We start from the raw sequence: 12,197 nt of genomic DNA on the forward strand, positions 1-12,197 counted from the left end.
GCGCATAGTACCCCGAGAATTGGTCTAGGAGACATCATTTTCTGTTTAATGTTCAGGGTTTTATTTTTTAAATCTTGTTTAGTGTTCTGGGGCCGCATGTGTGTCTGGGGAGTATTTATAAGACATCTGCCTCCAACACATAGCCCCCCGGACATTCCTAATTCATAGACAACAACCCTAAGAGCAATAAAATAGGGGGGGGGGGGGGTGTGGGGGCCATCCTCTTTGAAATGTTCAAACACAACCCCCCCAGCTCAACGAGGTCCCTACACATCAATCATCATGACCACTTCAAAGAGATGCAATATAGATATAAAATAACACACACTCTAACACGTGATAGAACAGGATGAAACTATATGACCCTAACCACATGACACCTTCCTTATTTGGGCATGAACGCGCCATCCGGTCATAGGGTCATAAATCACGATTTTGACCGATGCCGTCTACTTTAATCTCTCTTACATCTATGAACATTTGAAGATATTATGGGTATAAGCGGTCAGAAAAGAGCAGACTTGGCTTCCAGGATCCAGTTGAAGGAAAAGTTTTAATACAGAGGTTTGGGATACAAGTCGTCATGTGAAAATGCAAAGACTAACAGCACCAGAGGCTAAAAAAGAAAAGGTCAACAGCAAGGTGGTAGAGCATAGCTAATAAGTATGGCTCAAAGGGAAAATCCTTCTCAACATTATATAGTCATTCTGAATGACGTATACATGCATCATTACAGACGTTGATTGATAAGAACCTGATACAACTTTCTATTGAACAATGAGAACTGTGAGACATCTGCTACTTTGTGTACAGAGTGAAATTCAGCAGTTTACCAAGTTCAAGATTGGATTGTCAGTTCCTGAGGCCTATAATTCTGTGTCCTGACATCTGATACATAGATAAATGGAAAACACTTGTAGACCTTTACTTCAGACCATTTTAAGTAATGCGTAAGACATTAAGAAGGCTAATCATATCATGATTACAAGAAAAATGTGAGCAAGTGGTCAAAGTCAATCTTGTTTGTTGTAAGACATTCACCTGGCCCTAACATTGGGCATACTACAATTATATTTCATACATATATGGTGATGTGAAATTGATCCAATAAGACATTTAGTTGTTTGCCGACCATATTGTAAAAAAGTATGTGGACACCCCTTCAAATTAGTGGATTCTGCTATTTCAGCCACACACGTTGCTGACAGGTGTATAAAATCAAGCACACAGCCATTTAATATCCATAGACAAACATTGCCAGTAGAATGGCCTTACTGAAGAGCTCAGTGACTTTCACGTGGCACCGTCATAGGATGCCACCTTTCCAACAAGCCAGTTTGTCAAATGTCTGCCCTGCTAGAGCTGCCCCGGTCAATTATAAGTGTGGTTATTGTGAAGTGGAAACGTCTAGGAGCAACAACGGCTCAGCCGCAAAGTGGTAGGCCACAAGCTCACAGAATGGATCCGCCGAGTGCTGAAGCGCATAGCGTGTAAAAATTGTATGTCCCCGGTTGCAACACTAATTACCGAATTCCAAACTGCTTCTGGAAGCAACCTCGGCACTAGAACTGTTCGTCGGGAGCTTCATGAAATGGGTTTCCATGGCTGAGCAGCTGCACACAAGCCTAGCTCAGCATGCACACAAGCTCAGGATGCGCAATGCCAAGTGTCGGCTGGAGTGGTGTAAAGCTCACCGCCATTGGACTCTGGAATCTGTGTCAAAATGCTTTTTTTTTTTTATACATCATTGTGTTTTTTTTGTTTTATTTTATAAACACATTACTGACTCTGGAGCAGTGGAAACGTGTTCTCTTGAAGCAATTCCTCACAGCAATGTTCCATCATTTAGCGGAAGCCTTCACAGAAGAGTGGAGACTGTTATAGCAGCAAAGGGTGGACCAACTCCATATTAATGCCCATGATTTTGGAATAATATGTTCGACGATCAGGTTTTCACATACTTTTGGTCATGTAAAGTATGTTACAAATGCCTTTTAAGGATTATTTTGATTTTTCAATGTTACATGTAATGTGGCTGTTGGGAAGCACCCAAATAAATATATGTCATTTTTCTTTCTTTAAAACAGAGCTACAATCCTACCACGGGACCCTTTTTTGGAAACTGTTGGGCCGTTATCCTTCACTTTGGGGGATTTAATGTCCCTCCATGGCCCAAACCATGAAACTGACCAGGTAAAGTCTGTCTTAATAGCCATTCAAGTATTTTCCAGTATTACATGAAACCCACATGAAACTCAGAATAATCTAAATAAAATAATTAGTCACCTAATAGATCATGGATGCATTCATGTACAAGGAGGGTATGGTAAATATTACTTAGCGGGAACTCACAGCAAACACAAACTCAGTTCGATAGAACCTTGCCCAACTCAGTGGCCTTGTGGTTAGTGTCTGCCCTGAGATTGGAAGGGTGAGAGTTTGATCCCCGGCCGAGTTATACCAAAGACTGTAAAAAGAAACATGGGACCTGATGAGTCTGTGCTTGGCACTCAGCATTAACGAGATAGATTTGGGCTAAAGCCATGTGATAAACTAGTGTCCTGTCCAGGGGGTGTACTTGTACATCAAGCTGTCACACGCTATAGAAACAGGAAATAGGCTCCTGCCATATGAGCCATTCCGGTCACTTGTGCAAGGATACTTACTTACAAGGCTTAACCCTAACCCTCTTGTGTTTCAGTTTTTTAATTAACCAAGCAAGTCAGTTAAGAACAAATTCTTATTTTACAATGACATCCTACCCCGGCCAAACCTTCCCCTAACCCGGACAACACTGGGCCAATTGTGCCATTACATACCAATGAAATACTTTTAAGGGTTGTGAAAATGTAAGTATGCAGCCTTTAGCCTACCAGGAGACAACTAGCATTTTAACACAAAAGGATATATTTGGTAAATCTACCTGCTTAATCTAACAGACAGCGAGAACAACGTATTTTGTAGAATAATTAAATGTTTAATTGAAAATAGTTGCTATTTCAGATCTGACCTTTTTTTCGCTTGCTGTTTGCCACACCATCACATTCTGTGAGACCTGACAGCTGCAGCCCATCACTGAATGCCCAACGTGGGTCAAGTCGAGAGGCTACTAGTGCTCAGTGAGTCCAATTAGTATCAGCTTGATTCAGGTGTGTGATTTGGTGTTACAAGTTGCTATTGTTTTGTCACAAGGATGGCACCAAACTTTATGCCACCACAAGGCTATGTTAACAGAGGGTAATGATTATGTTACATTGGCACCAACTTCACCACAATGTAACTTCAAAGTAGCGGTTACGTATTGTGTTCAATGGGTTAGGCTCACAAATGTTAATACATTTCAAATGAACATGATACTTATTAATAATGGGACAATGTAATGAAGCTCGACACTCTATGCTCATAAGATTAAAAAAGTAGTACAAGACATAAAGTTCAGACCATGCTGAAAAGGCTATTACAACAATAAAAACCTTTGCTTTTTTAATTGTTCAACATGTCCTTGGCACAAGTCAGTGAGTCAATATCCTTTTATGTTTATACAATGTTTGGATTTAGACATTGCTGCACCATACCATTTTCCATAATGACAGATAAATAACAGTACAACCAAAAAACATTGTTAATACAACATTAGTTTGTCTAAAATGCCCATGGGAAACACTAAAAAAACATTTGTTTGGAGTCATTGGCATACCCTGAAAAGGACAATGTGCAAAAAAGAAAGTGCCCCCCACTATTTCACTGATATTTGAATGTAGAATATCGAAACGAGGTACTAATATATACGATACTAAACAGTCATACTATCAATATAAGGTATTTACTGAAATTGTGAAAAGGAAGGACGCAAAGCTTTTTAAAAGATGACTGAGTTTCAAATGGCCATTTCTAACACGACTCATTTATGAGAAAAAATCTTCAACTAGGAAATTGCTTTAGGAAAAGTAATTAACTACAGTGGATGATTTCACCGCCATGCCAGATGAGTGATCAATATTATGTACTATACACGTACAGGCCATAGCTCCATTTCGAGCCCAAAACCGGAGGTTTAAAAAATACGGACGAGGCAAGCACATGTGCAACAGGTAGCTGCTGATGCTGGATATGTTCCCCTGCCGCTGGCGTTGGACATCCACTTCCTGTGTGTCCTGGCAGACCATAGAGAACTGCTGATTCCTTTTAACAGCACATACATAGGCCTGTATTTGACAGACAATAATACTTGGGTACTTCTTAGGGTCATGTTGAGTCAGCAAACTAAGCAATGTTAAATGTTTGCAAACAGGTCATTTTACACCAACACTAGAGTGGTGCATTGATGTGACATCATACATGTACACATCATGTGATGTTAAAGTTCCCAAACAGTAAAAATCAGTTTTATAATGAAATTGGATGATATTTACTAATTTAAATATGTACCCCCTTAAAACCGCCATCACATGCGCCTGCCTATATATTGCTTTGACTTTGTTTACAATCCGTAGCTCAAGCGGAACGTTCGACCAAAGATAATGAGAACCTTTCATCTGGGGTGTGACTGTTAGCCAGCAAGCTACTTACCAGCGTGCTGGCAAAAGCACACGGTGTTGTGACTGGATGCCATATTGTAAATTTAACGTTACAGTATTTTCTGAAGAATGAAGACATCCGACAGCAGGGGCTGCTTTTCATTTCGGGTGGACAGGCTGCACTGAAAATTACGATCATGTCACGCGTGTGCAGTGCACATTTCAAGCTAAGTTGCTTTATCAATTGGGGCAACCTGGTCTCAGAGCATGTCGTATTAACCTGTACTCAAAAAACACTATTTAGTATGATATGTTACGTTTCATATGGTACGTATTCATTTGTGAATGTCGAGCACCCTAACTAACCATCTATCTTATGTAACCGTACAAAATGTAACATATCATACTAAATGGAGTGACACGGATTTATGAACAGAATAACATGAAATGCTCTGAGACCAGGTTGATTGAGGAGAACATTCGATGGGTCTTGCCAGAATGTCACGTTCGTCGTAAGAAGGAGACCAAGGCGCAGCGTGCGTAGAGTTCCACATAGTTTAATAAATGAAACTCATCAAACAAAACAATAAAGCACAAACGGTGTGCTCACAGGCAACTGACCAAAAAACAAGATCCCCCAATAAAACCCAGTGGGAAAAAGCTGCGTAAATATGATCCCCAATCAGAGACAACAAAAGACAGCTGCCTCTGATTGGGAACCATATCAGGCCAACATAGAAAACATAATCTAGAATGTCCACCCAAATCCCACCCTGACCTAACCAAATAGAGAAATAAAAAGGCTCTCTACGGTCAGGGCGTGAAAGTACCCCCCCCCCCCCCCCAAAGGTGCGGACTCCGGCCGCAAAACCTGACTCAATAGGGGAGGGTCCGGGTGGGCATCTAGCCTCGGTGGCGGCTCCGGTGCAGGACGTAGACCCCGCTCTGCTCGCGGATCCGCCATCCTCGGTGGCGACTCTATTGTGGGGGTCATTGCTGAAAGCTCCGGACCGTGGATCGTTGCCGGAGGACCCGGACTGTGGATCGTAGCCGGAAGCTCCGGACTGTGGATCGTCGGCGGAGGAACCAGAGCGTGGATCGTTGCCGGAGGCTCTGGACCGTGGATTGTCGCCGGAGGGACCGGACCGTAGATCGTCACCGGAGGCTCTGGACTCCCGTCCGTCGCCGGAAGCTCCGGACTGGGGACCGTCGCCGGAAGCTCCGGACTGGGGACCGTCGCCGGAAGCTCCGGACTGGGGACCGTCGCCGGAAGCTCCGGACTGGGGACCGTCGCCGGAAGCTCCGGACTGGGGACCGTCGCCGGAAGCTCCGGACTGGGAACTATTGCCGGACGCTCTGGACTGGGAACTGTTGTCAGAACAGGTGGCACCAGACTGGTGACACGCACCTCAGGGCGAGTGTGGGGAGCAGGCACAGGACGTACTGGGCTGTGGAGGCGCACTGGAGACCTGGTGCGTTGAACCGGTGCAGGATATACTGGACCATGGAGGCGCACTGGAGGTCTGGAGCGTAGAGCTGGCACAACCCGTCCTGGCTGGATACTCCCTTTAGCCCGGCAAGTGCGGGGCGCTGGCACAGGATGCACTGGGCTGTGGAGGCGCACTGGCGACACAGTGCGTAGAGCTGGCGCAGGATATCCTGGACCGAGGAGATGTACTGGAGACCAGTAGCGCTGAGCCGACACAACCCGTCCTGGCTGAATGCCCACTCTAGCCCGGCAAATGCAGGGAGCCGGCATAATCTAGAATGTAGAATGTCCACCCAAATCCCACCCTGACCTAACCAAATAGAGAAATAAAAAGGCTCTCTACGGTCAGGGCGTGACAGTACCCCCCCCCCCAAAGGTGCGGACTCCGGCCGCAAAACCTGACTCAATAGGGGAGGGTCCGGGTGGGCATCTAGCCTCGGTGGCGGCTCCGGTGCGGGACGTAGACCCCGCTCTGCTCGCGGATCCGCCATCCTCGGTGGCGACTCTATTGTGGGGGTCGTTGCTGAAAGCTCCGGACCGTGGATCGTTGCCGGAGGACCCGGACTGTGGATCGTAGCCGGAAGCTCCGGACTGTGGATCGTCGGCGGAGGAACCAGAGCGTGGATCGTTGCCGGAGGCTCTGGACCGTGGATTGTCGCCGGAGGGACCGGACCGTAGATCGTCACCGGAGGCTCTGGACTCCCGTCCGTCGCCAGAAGCTCCGGACTGGGGACCGTCGCCGGAAGCTCCGGACTGGGGACCGTCGGTCGCCGGAAGCTCCGGACTGGGGACCGTCGCCGGAAGCTCCGGACTGGGAACTATTGCCGGACGCTCTGGACTCGGAACTGTTGTCGGAACAGGTGGCACCAGACTGGTGACACGCACCTCAGGGCGAGTGTGGGGAGCAGGCACAGGACGTACTGGGCTGTGGAGGCGCACTGGAGACCTGGTGCGTTGAACCGGTGCAGGATATACTGGACCATGGAGGCGCACTGGAGGTCTGGAGCGTAGAGCTGGCACAACCCGTCCTGGCTGGATACTCCCTTTAGCCCGGCAAGTGCGGGGCGCTGGCACAGGATGCACTGGGCTGTGGAGGCGCACTGGCGACACAGTGCGTAGAGCCGGCGCAGGATATCCTGGACCGAGGAGATGTACTGGAGACCAGTAGCGCTGAGCCGACACAACCCGTCCTGGCTGAATGCCCACTCTAGCCCGGCAAATGCAGGGAGCCGGCAATGAGCGCACCGGGCTGTGAATGCGCACTGGAGATACAGTGCGTATCGCCGCATAACACGGTGCCTGACCAGTCACACGATGCCCACGGTAAGCACGGGGAGTTGGCTCAGGTCTAAACCCTGACTCTGCCAATATCCCCATGTGCCCCCCCTCCTTTTTTGGGGGGGAGCTGCCTCTCGGGGTTCCGTTGTCGTTCTAACTCCTCGTATTGTCCCCGTTCCTCTCTTGCTGCCTCCATCTGCTCCCTTGAACGGCGATACTCCCCAATTCACGTCCAGGGCCCTGCTCCACTCATGATCTCCTCCCATGTCCACTCATCCTGGCCACGCGGCTTGGTCCGTTTTTGGTGGGATCTTGTCACGTTCGTCGTAAGAAGGAGACCAAGGCGCAGCGTGCGTAGAATTCCACATAGTTTAACCTCTATGGGACCCCTTCCCGTTCTCATCCCGGTAACGGGATTGCTTGACAAGATAGCAAAAATGTAATAATTTCAATTTCTCAAACAATCAACTATTTTACACCATTTGAAAGATAAACATCTCCTTAATCCAACCACATTGTCCGATTTCAAAGAGGCTTTACGGCGAAAGCATAAAGTTAGATTATGTTAGGACAGTACATAGACAAGATATTACACACAGCCATTTTCAATGCAAGGACAGGCGTCACCAAAAGCAGAAAACCAGCTAATATTATGCACTAACCTTTGACAATCTTCATCAGATGACACTCCTAGGACATTATGTTAGACAATACATGAATTTTTTGTTCTATCAAGTTCATATTTATATCCAAAAACAGCATTTTACATTGGCACATGATGTTCAGAGAATGTATTTCCCCCAAAACTCCCGGTGAATCAGCACTACAATTTACAAAAATACTCATAATAAACGTTGATAAAATATTAAACTGTTATTCAAAGAATTATAGATTAACATCTCCTGAATGCAACCGCATTGACAGATTTCAAAATAACTTTACTGGGAAAGCACACTTTGCAATAATCTGAGTACTGTGCTCAGAAAAATACACTACGCAATACAGATATCCGCCATTTTGGAGTCATCTAAATGCATAAATAGCATTAGAAATATTCACTTACCTTTAACCTGTTATGGATAGGGGGCAGTATTTTCACGGCCGGATAAAAAACGTACCCGATTTAATCTGATTATTACTCCTGCCCAGAAACTAGAATATGCATATACGAACAAAACGCCGCTATTTGGATATAACTATGGATTATTTTGAACCAAACTAACATTTGTTATTGAAGTAGCAGTCCTGGGAGTGCATTCTAACGAAGAACACCAAAAGGTAATCAAACTTTTCTAATAGTAAATCGGAGTTTGGTGAGGGTCAAGCTTGGTGGGTGTCAAAATAGCTAGCCTTGATGGCTGGGCTATCTACTCAGAATATTGCAAAATGTGCTTTCACCGAAAAGCTTTTTTAAAATCGGACACCTCGATTGCACAAAAAAGTTCTGTATCTATAATTCTTAAAATAATTGTTATGTTTTTTGTGAACATTTATCGTGAGTAATTTAGTAAATTCACCGGAAGTGTTCGGTGGGAATGCTAGTTCTGAACGTCACATGCTAATGTAAAAAGCTGGTTTTTAATATAAATATGAACTTGATTGAACAAAACATGCATGTATTGTATAACAATGTCCTAGGTGTGTCATCTGATGAAGATCATCAAAGGTTAGTGCTGCATTTAGCTGTGGTTTTGTTTTTTGTGACATTATATGCAAGCTTGAAAAATGGGTGTCTGATTATTTCTGGCTGGGTACTCTGCTGACATAATCTAATGTTTTGCTTTCGCTGTAAAGCCTTTTTGAAATCGGACAGTGTGGTTAGATTAACGAGAGTCTTATCTTTAAAATGGTGTAAAATAGTCATATGTTTGAAAAATTGAAGTTTGGGTTTTTTTTAGGAATTTGTAACTCACGCCACGCCTATCATTGGATATTGGAGCAGGTGTTCCGCTAGCGGAACGTCTAGATGTAAGAGGTTAATAATCTTCATCAGAAGGCACTTCCAGGAATCCCAGGTCCACAACACGTTGTTTTGTTCGATAAAGTTCATAATTTATGTCAAAATAACTCCATGTTGTTTGCACGTTCAGTAAGCTACTCAAAATATAGGACGCGCAAGGAAAATGTCACGACGAAAAGTAAAAAAAAAATCTATTTACGTTCATTCAAACATGTCAAACGTTGTATAGCATCAATCTTTAGGGCCTTTATAACGTGAAACTTCAGTAATATTCCAACCGGACCCATGCATTGTCTTGAAAAACGTTTTGGAACAGAGCTACCTCTCGCGTGAATGCGCGCCAATGAACTGACATCCTTCCCTGGGTCACCAACTTCCCAGCCTTCTCATTCGGTCTCTGTTCATCATAGACACCTCAAACAACTTTCTAATGACTGTTGACATCTAGTGGAAGCCTTAGGAAGTGCAAAATGAATGCTTAGTCACTGTGTGTTCGATTGGCAATGACTTGAAAAAACTACAGGCACCAGATTTGTCATTTTCTGGTTGTATTTTTCTCAGGTTTTTGCCTGCCATATGAATTCTGTTATACTCACAGACACCATTCGAACAGTTTTAGAAACGTCCGAGTGTTTTCTATCCAAATCTACTAATAATATGCATATTCTAGTTTCTGGGCCAGAGTAGTAACCTGTTTAAATTGGGTACGTTTTTCATCCGTCTGTGAAAATACTGCCCCCCTAGCCCAGACAGTTAATAAATGAAACTCACCAAACAAAACAATAAAGCCCATAGAAACATGAAGCAAATGGCGTGCTCACAGGCAACTAACCAAAAAACAAGATCCCACAAAAACCCAGTGGGAAAAAGCTGCCTAAATATGATCCCCAATCAGAGACAACGGAAGACAGCTGCCTCTGATTGGGAACCATATCAGGCCAACATAGAAATACATAATCTAGAATGCCCACCCAAATCACACCCTGACCTAACCAAATAGAGAAATAAAAAGGCTCTCTACGGTCAGGGCGTGACACAGAAAGATAATCCTGAAGACGGATGCTGTAACATCATTGACAGTTGATCTTGTAAGCGCTGACCATAATGTAAATATCAGAGTTTGATGAGTCTGACATTGTAGCCAACATTTTTTTTTTTTGGGGGGGGGGGGGGGGGATCAGTGGGCTAACGTTAGATAATGCAACTATGGCTGTGGCTGCTTTGACTTATAAACTGAATATTTTCTGTAACACACCTGATATTCACTATATGTTTTTTGTTCTTCCATAAAAAACGGAAATACCACATTTACAAAAATATTCAGACCCTTTACTCAGTACTTTGTTGAAGCACCTTTGGCAGCGATTACAGCCTCATGTCTTCTTGGGTATGACGCTACAAGCTTGGCACACCTGTACTTGGGGAGTTTCTCCCATTCTTCTCTGCATATCCTCTCAAGCTCTGTAAGGTTGGATGGGGAGCGCCTCTGCACTCCTGCGTCGTCTTGGCTGTGTGCTTAGGGTTGTTGTCCTGTTGGAAGGTGAACCTTCGCCCCAGTCTGAGGTCCTGAGAGCAGGTTTTCATCACGGATCTCTCTGTGCTTTACTCCGTTCATCTTTCCCTCGATCCTGACTAGTCTTCAAGTCCCTGCCACTGAAAAACATCCCCACAGCATGATGCTGCCACCACCATGCTTCACCGTAAGGATGGTGCCAGGTTTCTTCCAGACGTGACGCTTGGCATTCAGGCCAAAGAGTTCAATCTTGGGTTCATCAGACCAGAATCTTGTTTCTCATGGTCTGAGAGTCCTTTAGGTGCCTTTTGGCAAACTCTAAGCGGGCTGTCATGTGCCTTTTACTGAGGAGTGGCATTCATCTGGCCACTCTACCCTAAAGGCCTGATTGGTGGAGTGCTGCAGAAATGGTTGTCCTTCTGGAAGGTTCTCTCATTTTTTTTCTATATACATTTTCAAAAATGTCTAAAAACCTGTTTTCACTTTGTCATTATTAGGTATTGAGTGTAGATTGATGAGGGAAAAAAGTAATACATTTTAGAAGAAGGCTGTGTTGTAACAAAATGTGGAAAAAAGGAAGGAGTCAGAATACTTTCCAAATGCGCTATATGTGGGGAAGCTGTGCGAGCTGTCCATCCCAGGATTCCTGTCTGTCCAGTGTGAGAGGCCTGACAAGGAGGCCATAGCTGGATTTCTCTCCCGCTTCAATCTTGGGGCTGACTGAAGTTTGCTTGATTGAAGCGGGGTACATGGGTCCCCCTCCTCTCCCACTCCCCATCAATCTCTGAAGTTGCTTGCATATCCTAAAGCCTAAGTAATTCACTTTTACATGATATATCACATTTTGTTACTTTGCACTGTTTTTTTTAAACATTCGGACGGGAGATGAGTGTTACAAATTCTACGACTCAATGGGTGCTGCACGCTGTAGGGCGGCCGGGTGCCTTTATTAGGCTTATGGCTCTAATATATTTTTTTATGTTGAATGATGTCTCAGCATTATCTCTCACCTTTATTTCTCATGAATGTTCATGTTGATCAATATTTCTCCAATGCTGGCCTATTGTAAATGATCAAATAAATGTCTGAACATGTTTAATGCTAATGCAGAGGCACCAATAAATTAACCAGTACACTTCTTTTTATTTGTTTTGTGTCTATTATTATTATTTGTTTTATTTAACCTTTATTTAACTAGGCAAGTCAGTGAAGAACACATTCTTATTTACAATGACGGTGTACATTCCCTTATGTCTAAGCGTCTAAGGTGACTCAGGAATGTATCAGTGAATTGTCTTCTGTAATTAGTTACAAAACAATAGAAATGCAATTGTGTATTGCTGCTGTTTGTCTGATATCCAAGAGTCCATGATCAGCTCTCTTGACCATGACGGCATTTGTTGGCCCATTGTTTACCTTGTTACCTGGCAATGACCACAA

This window comes from Salmo salar, chromosome 16, assembly GCF_965601325.2.
Source record: "Salmo salar chromosome 16, fSalSal1, whole genome shotgun sequence".
NCBI lineage: Eukaryota > Metazoa > Chordata > Actinopteri > Salmoniformes > Salmonidae > Salmo > Salmo salar.